This window comes from Malus domestica, chromosome 14, assembly GCF_042453785.1.
Source record: "Malus domestica chromosome 14, GDT2T_hap1".
In the NCBI taxonomy this organism is placed as follows: domain Eukaryota; kingdom Viridiplantae; phylum Streptophyta; class Magnoliopsida; order Rosales; family Rosaceae; genus Malus; species Malus domestica.
Window position 1 is genome coordinate 2,403,664 of NC_091674.1, and position 14,226 is coordinate 2,417,889.

The 14,226-nt window shown below is 37.1% G+C and overlaps 2 long non-coding RNA genes across 2 annotated transcripts; both read right to left on the reverse strand.

Moving 5' to 3' along the window:
• Nucleotides 1–4,204: 4,204 nt before the first annotated feature.
• Nucleotides 4,205–7,090, reverse strand: LOC114825785 (uncharacterized). The gene is made up of 6 exons (XR_011575341.1): nucleotides 6,739–7,090; nucleotides 6,429–6,640; nucleotides 6,186–6,345; nucleotides 6,012–6,080; nucleotides 5,264–5,322; nucleotides 4,205–4,270 (listed from the first exon to the last, which is right to left on the reverse strand). It is a non-coding gene; the product is annotated as an uncharacterized lncRNA (long non-coding RNA).
• A 3,215-nt stretch (nucleotides 7,091–10,305) lies between these two features.
• On the reverse strand, nucleotides 10,306–13,453 carry LOC103443906 (uncharacterized). The gene is made up of 5 exons (XR_011575342.1): nucleotides 13,250–13,453; nucleotides 13,007–13,166; nucleotides 12,833–12,901; nucleotides 12,085–12,143; nucleotides 10,306–11,091 (listed from the first exon to the last, which is right to left on the reverse strand). It is a non-coding gene; the product is annotated as an uncharacterized lncRNA (long non-coding RNA).
• Between the last annotated feature and the right edge of the window lie 773 nt (nucleotides 13,454–14,226).

A 14,226-nucleotide genomic window follows, 5' to 3' on the forward strand; every position in this document is an offset into this window, starting at 1 on the left:
AAGAATTATTCGGTGGGTGAGCTAAGTTCAAATTATTTTTACAAAATCAAATGCTTAATTCTTTTTTTGTTCACTACATAAAGTTATGTAATAAACCTGAAACTCTATAGTTTTTATTCTAGACTTCTAGTCTTTAAAATTTCAAATGAATAAAGTAAAACAAGTATACAAGTTTTAAGTTATTACTATTAAATTTAGTATTGGTTAAATTAATTTTATTTTATACTTGCTAACACTAACAGCTCTTAGAATTAGACTTTTCATTTTATAGATGGGCTGCAACAATTAAAAATCATGAAATAGCCCAAATGATCAGTATTTTTTAAGCCTAAAAAACTAAAACTTTCCCTATGCAATAGTCCACCGGAGCCTTGTACTTGGTTCCGCCGGTGGTCCCAGCATTGGTATCGCTTATGCTGGATTCTTTTTCTAGGGATCCGTGATCGTAGCCGTTCATCGTATATCATGCGGTCAATTTTCGTTAAGTACTATTTATATTTAATTTTAAATTTTAAATTTTAAATGATTTCTGACCTCACGATGAATAATCACGATCACAGAATTTTCAAGATCCCTAGAAAAAGGATCTGGGCGATGATACTTTTCTTTCTAATTTGAATGTATACATTGCACAGTCTACCCACCTCACTCTCACAGAAACCTAAAGTTAAAAGTTGAAGTTGGTTCTCTCTCTCTTTCTCTCTCACACACGCACGTGCGCACACACCAAAACAAATGTAGACTGGTACAGTTCAGGGGACTAGCACTTTCTTGCTTTATAGCTTATATTCGTATTACTATTTTTCCGGTATTTTTGGAATTTTTTTGTTCTGATGTTTTGGTTTTTGTGTTTTCAGACACGCGGATGTAATAGGAAATTCTGGAAATTCCAAATTTTGAATTTTACTGTTCAACCAAAGGAGGTAACAATAGAAAAGAGATTCTCTCCAGATCTCTTCCATCAAGATCACCGGATCAAGTGATTTGTACATTTGAAATTTCATCTAACGGTAAAAAATTATTATAGCTTTTAAGGGATCAAAACAGGTGGGTTGTTGGATAAAAATGTAAAGGTCCGGATCACTTGATTCGGTGACCTTATTGGAAGAGATCCGGAGAGGATATATTTCTGTAACAATAGAGCTTTCCAATGGGTTTAACGCCATGGAGTTAGCAAGGTATATTCTTGAGCAAGCTCATCGTTTGGAGAAAACGTTTATATTTTATATGATTGAGAATGAATCCTACATTGATGAGAGGATGGACCTTGCATGGACTTATAATTAAGTTATGCTGCTCCCTATATTGCTTATTGGTTTTATGGTGGAACCTTAACTTTCTTCATGGTATCAGAGTCGGTTGTTCTATGTGTGAAGCTCAACAACCACATGCGCTCCACGTCACCCGAGTTGTGTTATTCACATGTTAGGCTTGAAAATTCGTTACACATGAGAGGGCATGTTAAGAATGAATCTCACATTGATGAGATGATAGACGTCACCCAAATTGCGTTGCCCATGTGTCAAGCTTGAAAATTCTCTCCACATGAGGGGGTGTGTTGAGAATGAATTCCACATTGATGAGAGGAATGACCTTGTATGAACTTATAAGTAAGTTGAACTATTCCCCATATTACTAATTGGTTTGATTGTGAAACCTCGATTTTTTTCACTATTCGCCCCTCTGATCATGTCATCAAAGCAAGAAAGTCTCCGCTACCAAAATTGCCTCACACTTAATGTGCAAAATATTCAAATTAGACATTCCTTCAAGAAGAGAGGTCACTCTGGAGAATAAGTTATTACTCAAGCTTGTAGTATGTGTAAGTAACAAAGGTAATGAAATAGTTTCCGCGATGAACTTTGCACCCTGCTAAATAATTGAGCCTGCAAAATTAAAAACAGTAATGAAGTTGAAACTTGTTAAGAGTATCAATTTTATATTAGGGAAATGAGAGACTTTAGATGTGCTTATACGTAATCGGGCTACTCCCCATACTGACAATTAGTTTTATGGTGAAACTTCGACTTTCTTCATTGTATAGAGCAGGTTGCGCCGTATGTGAAGCTCAACAACAACATGTAAGGAGACGTGTTTAGAGTGAATCCTACATCCTAGAAAAGTGGGGCCTTACTTGTGCTTATAAGTAAATTGACTACTCCCAACTTTTTTCATAACCTTAGAGCTACATTCTTGCGTTTGGTACACTTACAAATTTGATATCGAGTCGAAATTGATTTATCAAAACATAAATTGTGGTTTGACCCCCTGAACTCTTACTCCATTTGAAATTGACCTCCTGAACTATTTGTTTTGGTAAATTAACCCCTTGAACTATTTGACATAAGCTAATTAACCCTTTGTCATTAGATTCCGTGTATTATTCTGTCGAATTCAAGGGAAAATTAGTCTTTTTATCAACAATCCTTACATGTCACTTATAACCACTAATAAAATTATGACATGTGGACTTAATAATGTGTAATGATAATATGAAATGGTCCTTATGTAAACATTTCGTTACTTTATGTTTCTTATTATGCTATAAGTTTTTGAATAATTCCGTGTCCACGTGTCATTATTTTATTAATAGTTATAATTGACAAGTAAGAATTGATGATGAAAATACTAATTTGTCCTTGAATTTGACGGAATAATGGACGGAATCTGCTGCAATGGGTTAATTGGCTGATTTTAAATAGTTCAGGGAGTTAATTTACCAAAAAAATAGTTCAATGATCAATTTCAACTAGAGTAATAGTTTAGGAGGTCAAACTGCAATTTATCCTTTATCAAATTATGCACATAGCAGTTGAGAAAAAGGGCGTGCAGTCTAGTCCTAGAAACCAGGTAAGGAATAGCTCTTGTTGTTGAATGCTGTCTTTTATTGGACAGAGGCTTAACTGTTAACAGGGAAGACATGTTTAATTAGGTGTTTATTTTTGTGCCTTTTGGTGGGATTGGATCCTCTCCGGATCCTTCCATTCGGATCCGGAAGATCCTTTAATCCTATTCATTCAAAATAAAATTGAACGGTCAGAAAACATCTAGACAGCCTTGACGCCATTCCGATTGAGAAGCAATAGCTATGGCAGCAACGGCCATGGAATTCTCTGCACCGAGATGCAGCGTCGATGGTGTTGATGGCAAGAGGCTTGAGAGGGTCGCCGATGTGGAGAAGGCGACGGTGTCGACGGGATCGTAGTTGGGATCGATGACTTTGCGGTCCTATTTTGGAAGCAAGGTTGCGTACGTGGCTTTGCGGCCCTATTCGAGGAAGGGGAAGAAGCTGCGATGGCTCTGCTAGAGGCAAGCCTTGCCAGCAATCTTTGGGATTCGGAGGATCCGGCTGGAAGGGATCCGGCGAGGATCATTTTCCCCTTTTGGTGACCAGTCACAAAAAGAATTTGAATGCTGAAATTCAACTGTTTTTGAGGTTAAAAAAAGAGAATTGTTATTAGCACTTTTAAAATCTTATTTGGTATTCTAAATTTTTTTATAATTAGAAAGAAAAGATATACTTATAAGGAAGATTTTTGAAATGCTAATAACAGTTCCCTAAAAAAAAAAGTAGAGTTAATTAGATTTAAACGCTCAAATTTTGAATTTTTTTTATTAAACATCCATGCATTTTAGAATTTTGATCAAGGCGCTTTGGTACATTATGCCACATCAGTATTTGTTATTTTTTTTAAATTAAAAATAATAATTTTATTTTTTAAATTAAAATTTTACATATTGATTTCTAAATTTGTCCTTTCAATTAGTTGAGAGAATTTGTCCAAAAAAAAAAAAAAATTAGTTGAGAGAATTTTTTTTATCTAGCCATTTTTTTAATTCATGTATTTTAGGAGTTGTGGACTCTTTTTTAGGAGATAATTTTGATTTTTTCGCTCAACATATTTATCCAATTATCTCTTTTAATTTTTGTTTTCGTTCAAAACATTTTTTTATCCTAAAATTGAAAAAATAATTGAAATGATGGACGCTTAATTTTTTGTTTGTTTATTATTTAGTATACTTTTTGTTAGATAATTATTTTGTATACGTTTGAATTTGTGCATATTGTTGATTAGTGATAATTGACACACCCCGTCCCGAAGGAGGGCATGCTGGCCGTCACGTGAGAGTGACGTAACCATTTGCACAGTACGGAAGCTTTAAGATACAATTTATAAGTTGATACACCCGAAGGGAGTCCTAATTTTGTCCAATCTGTCAGAACACCGTCGAATTCCTCGTAGTCACCACACCTTTGTGATTCCTGAACCTGGAGGGGCGCAAAACCAAAATTGAGTGGGTCAGTAAAACAATTCTTTTCCAAATCCAAACATTTCTTAAAACGTTGTAACCCCTCTCCGTAAAACCTGTATACTTTCCCAGAAATGTAAAATATAAATATACATATATATTCTCAAAACTTCATTTTTACTATCTCAACATTATCTCTTTATCAATCATGCCATGCCATGTCATCTCAACATTTCTCATATTAATTATGCCATGCCACATCATCTCAACAGTAATAAGGTATGAATGCATCAACATAATCATATCAGGTGCAAGAAAGTAATCAACCGTAGGCCCTCTAATAGCCCTATACGGTTGAACCTAGAGCTCAAAATCTATCATTATCACTCTACCGGAGTCACCTCTGTGACCCGTCCGGCCTTCTGCACACAAGTTACGCTCTAGTGCTTCTCATAAATCATCTGTGCACATAATCTAAGGTCACCCACCAGTCGGAATCTCACTAACACTCTCGCGACTGGTCTGTCGTACCCACTCCGCGTGGACTGTACGACTAGCATCTACTTGGATCCAAGGCGAGCGTGCGATGCGGTGAATACTATAAGCACTAAACCATGGTGCAGGATTTGAGCTCAATATATATCATCATCATCATAACAGTAATTAAATACTCACCTGTGCGTCCACCGCACCATTTCATACATATGCATCATAAATCAATTCTTACCTGTGCGTCCACCGCACCAATTCATACATATGCATCATAAATCAATTCTTACATGTGCGTCCACCGCACCAATTCATACATTTGCATCATATATTAATTCATGCATGGCATTTCAACTCACATTTCTATATACTTTTCATATCAATTCTATGCATGGTATTTCACTTCCCGTTTTTCCACATAACTCATATGCATTTCATTTTAAACATATTTTCATTTCAATTCAATTTCTGGGAAACGTCAAGTATATATATATATATACGGAAAACAAAACTGCCCACTCACCTGGAGTTCATCCAACAACTCCCTAGCACCACACATCAAGGCGTCATGACGATCGCCGCCTAGAATAGTAATCAAATCCAGGCTCAGAATTCATATCGATAAAATATATAACTTATATAAAATACGTCACTACGTTGATCGATCCGGAAGATCTGCCACTCAGATTTTAAATCCATAACTTCCAGAGGTCCACATATACCTCTAGGACAACATCCTAAAATTTCATTACCATCCAACGGTCGGATCTCCGTCAATTTCCAAAACTAAGTGACGGTTAACATTTTATATTATGGACTTACAATTCCAATTCCGGAAGATCCGTAACTCGGATTCCCAATCCGTAAGTTCCAATAATCCTCAAATATTACGTATTACAACGTATCAAAGTTTGGTGACGATCCAACGGTCGGATCATCAATTCACATTTTCACCAAAACTATAAAACGTTATTCGAACACCTAACCAACAATCCTTAATAACTTTCTCATACGGTGCTCAAATTGGGTATATGAATATACCACGGTGATCTACTCGACGTCACGGACGTCGACATATTTTTAAAATAATTTTATTTTTATTTTTATTTTTTACTGTAGCACCTTCTTCTTCCTTGGGTCGCCGGACTGGTTTTTCCGGCGGCCGTTTTCTGAACAGTTTTTCAAATTGCCATAACTTTGTCATTTCTCAACGAAATCAAGTGCTTCAAAAACGAAAGTTGTAGCCCTTGAAGAGACAAAGAGAATGGTACCTTGCAAAACACCTAGTTCGCCGTGGTTTGGCCGGAAACTGCCTCGAAAGCCTCGGAGGTCGCCGGAAACTGGGTATTTTTCAAATGAGTATAACTTCTTCAATACTCAACGAAATTGAGTGAAACAAAAAGGAAAGTTGTAGTACTTGACGAGACGAAGAGATTGATACCTACCTTGACGCCTAACTCGCCGGGGATTCGCCGGAAAACGCCTCGAAAGCTCCGGCCAAACTTTGAACTTGTCGATCTCCGTGTTCTTACGTCCAAAAACTTCCAACGAAGCACTCCGAGCTTCGTGGGAACCTCCTAGAGCTCCCTATGATCTTAGTTTGGCCTAAAAATCAACAAATACAAAGTTCATGAATAGTGTCATTTCACGGGCTTGAGTTTTCTACGTGAAATCGTGGGAAACCTTACCTGAAAACAATACCAATGTGTTCGTATGGTCCTCACGAACATGATGGTACCTTCCTCATCCTGAAACTGTGAAGTTTTCGAGAGCCTTGGTGTTTGTCCGAGAGTTTGAGAGAGAATGAGGGAGTGTGAGAGTGACTGAGGGAGAGATGAGGAAGAGAGAGAGAAGGAGACAACAAAACGGGAAATGGGGAAGGATTTCAGGAGGTAGGACCCTACATAAAGTCCAAATACAAAATATTAACACATACAATAATAAATCTAACCCTAGTTTAGGATGTTTTTAGGTAAAACAAATACCAAATTTACGCACCTTAATCTCGTTTAAGGGCGTTTCTGTAATTTCACGTCCTCGGAGTTTATAATTCCGGGACGGGCTGTGACAATCTCCCCTCCTTATAGAATTTCGTCCCCGAAATTCTAGCCACCAACCAACCCATCAAAACTCATAAAACAGCCTCGGATACATACCTCTCATCCGTTCTTCCGTCTCCCAAGTAGTTTCTTCCGCTGAATGGTTCATCCACAATACTTTTACCACTTACTCTGTCTTAATTCTCAGGACCTTCTTTTTCCAATCCAAAGTCATCCTTGGTTCCTTATCAAGTCGAATCCAATTTAATTCTCAATAGTTGCACCAGAATTCCATGAGACGACTCTGCCACCTAGTGACAACGCATCGAACACAAAATACATTATGTGCCTTAGCCAATTCTGAAGGCATCACAAACTTGTATGCAACTTCATCGATTCTTTTAATGATCAAAACGGTCTGATGTGTTTAAATCTTATCTTGTCTACTTTCCAAATCTTACTATTTCTTTTCATGAAGAAATTTCCAAAAATATAAAATCATCTACGTTATACACTCGATTAGTGGCATACCCATCTGTTAATCTCTTTTGTCATTCCTGGCTACTTTCAGGTTAACTTACTCACCTGAATATTTTGAGGAGACTCATCCATAGTCTCAGGGCCCGCAAGAACTCTTTTGTCAACTTCTGTCCAACACAAAGGTGTACTATAAGGTAATTTGGTAACCAAGCTTCTTGTACGCTATCCAAAACTTAGAAGTAACCAACATACCCAAAAACTTAACATTGTATATCGTCAAAATTGCTTTCTTTAATTCCACATAATTTGGCACATACGTCCCATTCTCTTGCATAAACATACCATCCAATTCTGCCTCGGTTAATTCTTGAATTCCTTCGTCAAGCATTTGAGTCTCGAGTACGACCTTACCAAATAGGCCTAACTTGAAATTTAACAAGTATAACTTCTTCTCGATCTTCCATTCTTAATTTTTCTTCCGTTGGTTTCAATCCATAAGATGATACTCTTGGCAAATGTGCCAGACATTAATCTTACTGTAGTCTTCTCACCAAATGCTTCAGCTAGAACAAACTTTACGATCACCCTGATCGTACAATCATGTTCATTAAGCAATTCAATCCACCTTTGTTGCCTCATATCAAAATCCTTCCAAGTAATGGATATTGAAGACTTTTTGGATTAAAAAAAAATCTTGCATTCCCACTAAAATATAATGTCTCCATAACTTCACAGCAAGAATGGTAATCGTGACTTCCAAATCACCAGTAGGGTAATTCATCTTATGAGATTCCATTTATCGTGAAACGTATGCAATCACCCTAACATTTGCATCAACATGCCTCCAATACCATTCAAGAAACATCACTAAAAATTTATGATTACCACTATTCTCTGGGAATACCAAAATACGTGCATGAGTGAGGAAATACTTCAGTTGTTGAATCATTTGCTCACAATTTCCTTCCCACTCATACATAACCTCTTTTCTCAACCGTCTCGTCAATGACAAAGCAATGACTGAAAAATCTTTCACAACCATCCAAGATAGCCTGGTAAGCTAAGAAATTCTGAATCTCAATTACAGCTCGTGGTTGTTCCAATTTCTCAATTTCTGCTATCTTTTAAGGATTCACTTGAATACCTTAAGAATATATAACAAATCTCAGAATGCCACCTGATTCGTCTAACTTTAGCATTTGCTACTTAGCATACAACCAACGTTCTCTCAATTTTTGGTTCACCGACTTAATACGTTTACATGCTCTGCTCTGGCTCAGAATATGCCAGAATATCTTCAATAAAAATGATATCAATCTATCAAGGCATTATTGGAATACTTCATCCATCAACTCATAAAACAGCATGAGTATCCACATAGCATCACCAAACTTCATAAGGACCATAACAAGTCCAGAAAACCATCTTATGATCAACGTCACTTATAATATTCAATTGGTAGTAACCAGATCTCAATTCAATCTTTGAATCTTCGCAATTACTTCTGAGCTGGTTAAATAAACATCAGTACATTACCATGGATAACGGTTCTTAATCGTTACCCGACTCCATTGTCTATAATCAATGAACAATCTCTAAGTCCATTTTCTTCCTCACCAACAAACTGGGGCTCCTCAAAAATGTTGTACTAGGTTGAATGAAACTTTTATCAACCAATTCTTTCAACTGAATTTCCAATTCCCTTAACTCATCCTGAACCAATCTTTAACATAGATTTATACCTGGCAACAAATCAATAGTGAACCTCATATCTCTGCCTGAAGGCAATCCAGGTATACTTTCAGGGAAGACATCAAGAAAAGTCTAACCCTTTTGACATTATTCACACTACTCCAAACAACATCATTTAGCACCACATGAGCTAATTATTTTTGACAGCCTTTCGAAAACAATCTCTTTGCTCTCACAGCGTAAATAACGGCCTGACTCAATCCACTTTGCATACTTACAAAAGTAATCTCTGGTCATCCAGATCGATGGAAAGTAACTGGTTTCCCGTAACATTCCATCTAGTCACAACTATAAACAATCACTCTAATGGAATAAAATTAATTGACCCAATACATACTTTATTATTACTGAACATTCTAAGTAAGTACAACACTAACATAAAATAACCTACCGGTTTGCTTGCTTAACGAATCCACGAATGAGTTATTAATATTACGGTCTGCAGCCCGCAATACTGATAAATCATCGTTGTCTCGATAAATAGGCAACCACTCTCAAAGATATAACAATACTATTTTGTCACTCAATGCAAAATACATACACTCGTCTCAACTACATTTATTTACCACTCTCTAGGTAATATCATACATAATAAGAAATATATCAGCCGAAGTCAACTAGAATGACCAATACGGTTGATTCAACTCTTATCTCAATAATACGTCGGCCGGATCCACTCCGCGTGGTCGGTACGGCCGAGTCTATAACTCACCAATTTCTCATGTGTCAATGAATCCACTTCTCATGGTCTGTACGACTGAACATATAACTCATCAAATCTCTCTGTACTCACGGTCAATCCGACCAAACTACTAAATTCATAAACTTGTTGAATCAACACTATGATGTCATAGAAAATTGTTGAGTACAACTGATTATAGGGACGATTCACAATTCTGGGTCCCCTCTGTTTACATAAACACATTCATTAATTTCACATTTCCCAAAGTGTTAATTTTGTACCTGCTGCACAAGGTACATTTCCTTTACTCGAAACACCTTGTCTCAAATATCTGGGATTACCAGTATATCCATCACTTTTACTCTGACCAGTGACATTAAAACCTCAGCTGGAAGAATTAATTCTAGCTTCACTTCTTTCGAAGCTCTGAATCTTTCTATATCTTTGATATGACGAATCATTAACTTTATCGTCTTCTTTTGATTCCCATTCATTTCTTATTCTTCTTTATTCTCGTTGCTCATGTTCTTAGAGTCCTCAAGACTCAACAGCATCTCGTATATTCCTGGTAAGAAGTATAATGGATAGTGGTCACCCAAAATACCACTTCCCTTTTTGCCACCCAGCTTAAAACAACATAACACCTCCACCAATAACAACAATATCTGGATGGAACAAGGCAAGTCTGAAAACTTTCTATAATATCCCTCGATCATCACCTTCCTTGTCTCATATTTGTAAACTCTTGTTTACTACCATCGATAAATGCCGGAGGGATAAACTTTTCCTTAAACAAGTCCTTAAATAATTCTCAATCAGCTGTTTTCTCCGGTGACAACAATTAACATTCATGTTTCCACCAGGATGCAAATTCATACCCAAAACCAGGTAGTCGTCTCGACCCCCTGTCAGAAGGAAGATTCCTTTGACTTGCATAATCTGAAACATCTTTTCCAAATGGTTAAACCGTTACTTCGCTCCCTCAGGTTCATCATTTCTCTTAAGTGATTCAAATTCAACTCATAACCCATCTTAAAATGTCCCTTTTTATAATAGACTGAATCACCATAATAATAGTTTCCCCTAAACCGTTATATTAGGGAGACTAAATTCCTCTAACTAAGTGGCTTGCTACGAGGCGGTGTAGTTCTGACAGAATTCACTAGAACTTCTCAAAATGTCCAAGATTGCAACCATGCTCTGATACCAACTGACACACCCCGTCCCGAAGGAGGGCATGCTGGCCGTCACGTGAGAGTGACGTAACCATTTGCACAGTACGGAAGCTTTAAGATACAATTTATAAGTTGATACACCCGAAGGGAGTCCTAATTTTGTCCAATCTGTCAGAACACCGTCGAATTCCTCGTAGTCACCACACCTTTGTGATTCCTGAACCTGGAGGGGCGCAAAACCAAAATTGAGTGGGTCAGTAAAACAATTCTTTTCCAAATCCAAACATTTCTTAAAACGTTGTAACCCCTCTCCGTAAAACCTGTATACTTTCCCAGAAATGTAAAATATAAATATACATATATATTCTCAAAACTTCATTTTTACTATCTCAACATTATCTCTTTATCAATCATGCCATGCCATGTCATCTCAACATTTCTCATATTAATTATGCCATGCCACATCATCTCAACAGTAATAAGGTATGAATGCATCAACATAATCATATCAGGTGCAAGAAAGTAATCAACCGTAGGCCCTCTAATAGCCCTATACGGTTGAACCTAGAGCTCAAAATCTATCATTATCACTCTACCGGAGTCACCTCTGTGACCCGTCCGGCCTTCTGCACACAAGTTACGCTCTAGTGCTTCTCATAAATCATCTGTGCACATAATCTAAGGTCACCCACCAGTCGGAATCTCACTAACACTCTCGCGACTGGTCTGTCGTACCCACTCCGCGTGGACTGTACGACTAGCATCTACTTGGATCCAAGGCGAGCGTGCGATGCGGTGAATACTATAAGCACTAAACCATGGTGCAGGATTTGAGCTCAATATATATCATCATCATCATAACAGTAATTAAATACTCACCTGTGCGTCCACCGCACCATTTCATACATATGCATCATAAATCAATTCTTACCTGTGCGTCCACCGCACCAATTCATACATATGCATCATAAATCAATTCTTACATGTGCGTCCACCGCACCAATTCATACATTTGCATCATATATTAATTCATGCATGGCATTTCAACTCACATTTCTATATACTTTTCATATCAATTCTATGCATGGTATTTCACTTCCCGTTTTTCCACATAACTCATATGCATTTCATTTTAAACATATTTTCATTTCAATTCAATTTCTGGGAAACGTCAAGTATATATATATATATACGGAAAACAAAACTGCCCACTCACCTGGAGTTCATCCAACAACTCCCTAGCACCACACATCAAGGCGTCATGACGATCGCCGCCTAGAATAGTAATCAAATCCAGGCTCAGAATTCATATCGATAAAATATATAACTTATATAAAATACGTCACTACGTTGATCGATCCGGAAGATCTGCCACTCAGATTTTAAATCCATAACTTCCAGAGGTCCACATATACCTCTAGGACAACATCCTAAAATTTCATTACCATCCAACGGTCGGATCTCCGTCAATTTCCAAAACTAAGTGACGGTTAACATTTTATATTATGGACTTACAATTCCAATTCCGGAAGATCCGTAACTCGGATTCCCAATCCGTAAGTTCCAATAATCCTCAAATATTACGTATTACAACGTATCAAAGTTTGGTGACGATCCAACGGTCGGATCATCAATTCACATTTTCACCAAAACTATAAAACGTTATTCGAACACCTAACCAACAATCCTTAATAACTTTCTCATACGGTGCTCAAATTGGGTATATGAATATACCACGGTGATCTACTCGACGTCACGGACGTCGACATATTTTTAAAATAATTTTATTTTTATTTTTATTTTTTACTGTAGCACCTTCTTCTTCCTTGGGTCGCCGGACTGGTTTTTCCGGCGGCCGTTTTCTGAACAGTTTTTCAAATTGCCATAACTTTGTCATTTCTCAACGAAATCAAGTGCTTCAAAAACGAAAGTTGTAGCCCTTGAAGAGACAAAGAGAATGGTACCTTGCAAAACACCTAGTTCGCCGTGGTTTGGCCGGAAACTGCCTCGAAAGCCTCGGAGGTCGCCGGAAACTGGGTATTTTTCAAATGAGTATAACTTCTTCAATACTCAACGAAATTGAGTGAAACAAAAAGGAAAGTTGTAGTACTTGACGAGACGAAGAGATTGATACCTACCTTGACGCCTAACTCGCCGGGGATTCGCCGGAAAACGCCTCGAAAGCTCCGGCCAAACTTTGAACTTGTCGATCTCCGTGTTCTTACGTCCAAAAACTTCCAACGAAGCACTCCGAGCTTCGTGGGAACCTCCTAGAGCTCCCTATGATCTTAGTTTGGCCTAAAAATCAACAAATACAAAGTTCATGAATAGTGTCATTTCACGGGCTTGAGTTTTCTACGTGAAATCGTGGGAAACCTTACCTGAAAACAATACCAATGTGTTCGTATGGTCCTCACGAACATGATGGTACCTTCCTCATCCTGAAACTGTGAAGTTTTCGAGAGCCTTGGTGTTTGTCCGAGAGTTTGAGAGAGAATGAGGGAGTGTGAGAGTGACTGAGGGAGAGATGAGGAAGAGAGAGAGAAGGAGACAACAAAACGGGAAATGGGGAAGGATTTCAGGAGGTAGGACCCTACATAAAGTCCAAATACAAAATATTAACACATACAATAATAAATCTAACCCTAGTTTAGGATGTTTTTAGGTAAAACAAATACCAAATTTACGCACCTTAATCTCGTTTAAGGGCGTTTCTGTAATTTCACGTCCTCGGAGTTTATAATTCCGGGACGGGCTGTGACAATAATGGTACGTTTATTGTTGGTTATCATATATTGGTTTTGTATTGATTTGGACGTTTATTTTTAATTTTTGAGTGTACATATCGGTTATTGGTACGTTTAGTTTTAGCTTTTGGTACATTTAGTTTTAGCTTCCGGTACGTTTAGTTTTATTCTCATTGATTGATAGGTTTTTTTCACGATTTTGTTACGATTGTTTTTGTATACATTATGGATTGTACCATTTAGTATCATATGGGTACGATTAATATTATACATATCGTTGATTGGTACATTTACTTTTGTTCTTCAATGTTGTTTACTAGTATGTTTATTTCCGGTTTTAGTAGGTTTGTTTTCATACCTATATTTTTTATTGGTATGTTTGTATTATTCTCGATGTTATTTTCTTATATGAATTACTACAAAAATTTATATATGGATTACTACAAATATCTTAAATGGTATTTTATTTCTTGGAAAAAAAATCAAACGGCAGGGTTTTATTCCTTAATAAATTGTAGATAATCATTTTTTTCTGTATAATTATCTTTAGAGGGAATCAAATGAGCTAGATTGTAGGAAATTTGCTTCAATATCTCTGCATTTTTTCCCGA